This window comes from Octodon degus, unplaced genomic scaffold (genome assembly GCF_000260255.1).
Source record: "Octodon degus isolate 3935 unplaced genomic scaffold, OctDeg1.0 scaffold00012, whole genome shotgun sequence".
NCBI classification, from domain to species: domain Eukaryota; kingdom Metazoa; phylum Chordata; class Mammalia; order Rodentia; family Octodontidae; genus Octodon; species Octodon degus.
In genome coordinates, this window is record NW_004524588.1 from 13,117,792 (window position 1) to 13,124,043 (window position 6,252).

The 6,252-nt window shown below is 39.4% G+C and overlaps 1 pseudogene; it reads left to right on the forward strand.

Annotated features, from left to right (window-relative positions):
- Positions 1 to 4,392, forward strand: part of LOC101571530 — a 9,656-nt pseudogene extending 5,264 nt beyond the window's left edge.
- The last annotated feature ends 1,860 nt before the right edge of the window (positions 4,393 to 6,252 follow it).

Here is a 6,252-nt window from a genome sequence, read left to right on the forward strand (position 1 = left end):
CAAAATGTTGGCTTTCCTTGCAGCCCTCCTTTTTCTCTAATTTTGGTCTGCAAACTTAGGTTGTTAACCATCCAGAAGGCAAGCTTATTGTTATTACCATACAACTTAGGCTGTTAAGCTTAGCCTCAGTATCTGTCTGCATATCAAACATCTTAGGCATAATATGGAACAGGTATTTTTTATCAAGTATTGATATGTTGAACTTTAAGTCCCTACATAATACGATAAAAAACATTTAAAAATTAAAACATATTTTAAAAATAGGCATAAGAATTATGTACTTCTTATGTTTACACATAAGTCCAAAAATCTCACCATATACAACCTTGAAGCAAGACAGTCCCACAATATTCCTTTTCCTGTCTCTTGCTTTCATTCACCACCCCCTTCTTCTTGAACATCCACCTACCCAAGAGACATCATAGCAGCAACTTGCATGTCAGCCCATATTCAGAAGACCAGAATGACAGGCACTCCAACCATGAAACTACTACTACAAATTACCATCTGCAGTGCAGTTGCTTAGTTCACAGGTGTCAGTATATATAGTTAGTCAGGGTGAGAATCTTTCCAATTAACTGCTAGATTAAAAAATCTGAAGATTATCAGGATCTGATTTTCTTTTCTTTCTTTCTTTTTTTATATTTTAGGGAAGGGTCTATAGGGTGTTCAGGGTTTCACTACTAGATTGAACTTGTAGTGATCTGCCTGTTTACAGCTTCCCAAGACCTGGGATTACAGGCTTTCGCCACTACATCTAGTCTCAATTGCCATCTCAGCACACCCTGGGAGCAGGGCTGGCATGGCAGGCCTGGGGATTGAACCCCTGGCCCTGTGCCTGCTTACACGTGCTTTAATCTGCTGAGCTATTTGGCCAGCCTTCATGTGATTTTCTAAACTACAATTTTCACTTTTTTAGTTCTAAATACCATAAAAAGATGTATGAAACACTGAGACCCCCCGAGCTGAGTGGCAGAGGGCTATAATGGCAGGAGCTCATCCACACGGTGCTTGCTGTGTGTCAGGTGCTGTGTTAGCCAGCTTTCCATTATTATGATAAATAACTGAGATCTTCAACTCGTAAAGAGAAAAGGTTTATTTTGGCTCACACTCTAATAGGGCTTAGTCTGCCGTCAGGCCATCCCATGGCTTTTAGAACTCTGTTCTTTGTGGGCCAGCGCATCATGGTGGCCATGTGTCATATAGCAGAACTGATCATCTCATGGATGGGGTGCAATAGAGAAAGAGGAGGAGATATTGGGGTTCTGCATCTTCTTGGAGGGCACGCCAATAGCAATGATCTCATTTCCCAAAGTTTTTAACCACTTCTCAACAGTGCCATTCTAGGGAGTCAGTCTTTCACATACAGGGTTTTGGAGAACATTTAACATCAAAACTATACCCCACACTGTGCTTAGTACTTTTGCATAGTAATTTCTGTGATCCTCATAATAACCACTAATCAGATTTCTATTCTGTTCCTGATTCTACAGCTGGAGATACACAGGCACAGAGGTTGCATTCATGCCAGCTCTGCCTAGCTGGAAACCAGCCCAACTCAAATACTGAATATGAGTAAAAAGATTGGATTTAGAGTAAGTCACTGGGGCACCTCCCTGATTTAATTATCTGCAAAATAGGTAGAGTATTTCTTGCTGTGTGGGTTGCACTACGTTCTCAGGAGACCAGTTTATTTTCCAAATATTTGTTACATGCCAGTCGCATTTATATTGGAGATATAATTGTGATTATAGATAATATTCTTGTTCTTATGAATTTTATGTTCTAAAGAGGAAGGTAGAAAAAAAATAACAAAGTCTTTGCAAAGGATGCTGAAAGACAATATATTGAAGGAATAAAGTCTAAAATGTATAATTGTGAAGTGGGAAGAAATTGTTTAAAAGGAAAAAGGTACTAGAATGGGAAAAGGGGGAAAGGAAGGAAGGGAAAAGAAAAAAAAATGCAAGTCAGCCATACTACTGGTGCATCTTAATTCATTGAAAAGGAAGATTTGTGCTAATATTGCTTGCAGAATTTTTTATGCTCATATCTTGTATGCTGAATAACTACTAGTATGAAATGTATTAACTATTGCCATTATTATTTTTAATGTATTTAGGAAGTGTCTACAGGGTCTACAGGGTCTCATTACATAGATTGCACTCGCAGTGATTCTCCTGTTTTCAGTCTCCCAAGCGCTGGGATTACAGGAGCGCATGACCACTCCCAGTCTCAATAGCCATCTCAGCTTGCCCCCGGGGGAAGGGGGTACTGGCACAGCACAACAGGGATTGAACCCTGGCTGCTGCACTCTGCCTAAACAGGCTCTTAGTCTGCTGAGCTATTTGTCCAGCCCTTAACTATTGTTATTGTTTTATTATTTTGTTATAAAATTTTGTTTTACCTTTTTCCATAAAGTAAAAATTTAAAAATGATACAAAAGTGCATAACCTAAAAAAATTATGCTAAGGACTGTGAGGACAGTGGTGCATGGGTTTAATTAGGGAAAATGCTGAGAGCAGGGCAGGACATGGAGCAGAGTGGTCAGCAAGAGCATAGAGGAGGTGAAGAGTTAGCTGAGACCTGGCGGTGGGCATAGAACCAGCCTTAGAAAAGCACTGCAGAAGAGGTACTGATTGGCTGCCCTTGCTGGAGTGGGATGTACAAAGCCATGTGGTGGAAAGGAGCTGGCGGAAGAGCAGTAAAATGAAATCAGAAGTTAATGCACGTGAAAATGTACAAGGGCTAGCAAAATTAGGGAGTACGCGGACAGCCAATGCAAGCAATCAAAAGAGCAAAGCTGGATGCGTCACTATATGTGATTTCAAGAGAAGGTATCAGCCATAGTTATAACACCAGCATGGCCTTGACATCAAAACAGGTGTGTAAATTAATGGGACAGAATATAAAACCTAGTAATAAGTCCATGTCACTACAGTCAAACTGAAAAGATAACAAAAATGTACATTGTGGAAAAGATGACCTCTTGAATAAGTGATGCTGGGAAAACTGGAAAACATCCTCCCATCCACATGTAGGAGAATGAAACTTGGTTGTTTCTCACAGCCTCTGCAAAAGATCAACCTAAAATGAGGGAAAGACCATAATTGCTTAATTTTTTTACAATTTTGTGTATTTGGCACAGAGCCTCACTCCACAGCTCGGACTTACAGTTATCCTTATGTTTCAGCCTCTTCAAAGCAGGGATTACAGGCAAGTGCCACCATGTCCAGTCTTACAGGCCAGCTCAGCATGCCTAAGGTGGGGCTGGCATGGCGTGTGGTACCAGGGATCGAACCTTGGTCCTTGCGTTTGCCCAGGCAGGTGCCTTGGTTTACCTTTTTCCACAAACTAAAAATTTAAAAATAATACAAAAATGCATAAACTAAAATGCATTGACCACTGAGCCATCTCTGCAGTCCAATTACTTGATCTTGAGTGTTTTTTATTTTCATCTTTTTGATGAAGTTGGCTAATGGTGTATCAATTTTATTTATTCTTTAAAGAATCAACTTTTTTATTCACTGATGCTTTGTATTGTTCATTTTAGTTTCTATTGCATTGATTTCTGCTCTTATCTTTACTTTTTTTCAAAACTGATTAGTAGGACAATTTCAATACTTAATATATTGCATAATGTTGTCTTTGTAGTGGTTATTCATAGTACAAGATGTAGATATGATATCTTGTCCACAAACACTATTAGTACAAATCTTTCTATTCATTGAATTAAGAGAAAGTAGCTGTATATCTGTCCTATTTTGAATATACAGATTACAAAATGGTCCTTCATTTGTAGGCCCTTTTTTGTTCAGTTTTGTCAGAGAAGGGTATTCCTTTGTCATTTAAATATTGTAGGTGTGTGACATATGGCTGGACAGCGAACATGGAAAGGATCATGAAAGCCCAAGCCCTAATGGACAACTCCACGATGGGTTGGTTACATGACAGCAAAGAAGCACCTGGAGATAAACCCTGACCACTCGATTATTGAGACCTTGAGGCAAAAGGCCGAGGCTGATAAGAACGACAAGTCTGTGAAAGACCTGGTCATCCTACTGTATGAAACCGCACTGCTGTCCTCTGGCTTCAGCCTGGAAGACCCGCAGACCCACGCGAACAGGATTTACAGGATGATCACGCTGGGTCTAGGTACTGATGAGGACAACCCCACCGCCGATGACACCGCTGCTGCTGTTAATAAGGAGATGCCTCCCCTCGAAGGAGATGATGACACGTCACGCATGGAGGAAGTCGACTGAGCTCGGGCCGAAGAAGCACTAATTCGTGCTCAGTGCTTTAATCTTCATTCCCTCTGATGATATATATTTTCAAGGATTTTTTTGTTCAGTCTGTGTGGCATGATAACTGCTTTTAAGGGGAAGATAAGATTTCTTTCCTCTTTTAAGTAATCCTGTGATATTTTAGGCACTAAAGCAGACCTGGCAGTGCTTCCTCGAGTTTCACCTTGGTTTACTTTAACAGGCTGAGATGTTCGTGGTAAGATGTAACTTAACTGTTAACTCTGTGAGGTCTGAAGTGCTTAGCTGCCAAGCCAGATTGCGTAGTAGACCAGATCTTGTGTCCCTGAAGTGTTGAGATTCCCTCATGTTGAAAGGAATATTTGTTAAGATAGCTTGAGTTTTCTTATAGGATCTTTTGTTAAGCCTTCCCCAGTAGTTTCAGATCCGCATGTCCTAGGCTTCTAGAAGTACGGTATACTGAAAACTTGACGCCAAGAGCTGCACGGACTTGTTTTCCAAAGAAAAGGACTGTTTCAAGGGAGAGACAACTTCTAGGGATACCGCAGAGCTATTTCAAAAATTATTCGGAACAGGGCCTGTGAGTGGGAGTGCGTGCCCAGGTCACATTCTGCTAAGAGGTAATAAATACAGCTGAGTTTAAAAACAAACAAACAAACAAATAAATAAATATTGTAGGTGTGTGAATTCAGCAAAATATGCCAATATAGTCCAGTAGTCCATAATAGTAGTGGGTTAGCCATAGGACTGGCAATGCCAGAAGTTGTTGACTTGAAGCTTTTACAGCTCAGCATATTAATATGGCTTTACTTTTTATACTTCATTTTTATACTTTTCTGCTGGATAAGACCAAGATAAAGCAAGACTTATATAACAAGAAATGTAACTTTTGTGTCTGACAAGGTCAGTCAAATCCCCTCAGGATTTATCCTGAAACCCTGCACTGCAGTTTGTAGATCCTTTGCCAGTGTCAGCCATGTGGCTAAGTCATGGCCATTGCTTGACCAATGTTCTTGTCTTTGTAATTTCCTCCCTTGTATGGGCTTTGGGTTTGAGTTGTTCTTCTTTTCCTAGAAGTTTGAGGTTCAACATTAGATTATTTATTTGAACTCATTTTATTTTTCTGATATGTGAGTTCATTATAAATTTCCCTTGTAGGACTGCTTTGATTGCATCCCATAAATTTTGGATATGTTATATCAGCATTATTGTTTAATTGTATATAGTGTTTAATTTCCTCTGGGACCCATCAGTTGTTCAGAGGCTATTGCTTAATTTTCATATGTTAATGTAGTTTTTGTGGTTTCCTTTGTCATTGATTTCTAGTTTTACTGTTATGGTTGGATAGCATGTATCAGATGAATTTAATTCCTTTACATTTACTTGAATATCTTTTGTCAGCTAATGTATGATATACTTTGGAGAACATCTCATATGCGGCTGAAAAGAATGTGTATTCTGGTGTTTTGGGGTAAAACACTCTGTAAACATCTACCAAGTCCATTTGTCACCTGCTTGCTTTAACTCTAATACTTATTTGTTTATTTTTTGTCTAGGTGATCTATCCATTTGTGAGAGCGGGATGTTACGATCCCACACTACAATGCATTACTGCTTATTTGGTTTTTCATGACAGTTAATATTTATTTTATGTAGTTGTGTGACCCTGTATTTGGTGCATAAATATTTATGATTGTTATCTCTTCTTGGAGTTTTCCCTTAATGTGCATGCACTGAACTTCTCTGTCTCTTTAGATCCGCTTTGGCTTCAAGTTTGCATTGCCTGCAAACAGAATAGCTACCCTTCCTCCTTTCTGGATTCCTGTGGCATGGAAAATTGTTTTCTATCCTTTGAATTTAATTCTATGATTTTCTTTTTGGGTTAAATGTGTTTCTTGAATGCAGAATATTGGTGGATCTCGATCTTTGATTCATTCTGCCAGTCTCTCTCTCTCTCTGTCTCTCTCTCTGTCTCTCTCTCTCTCTCTCT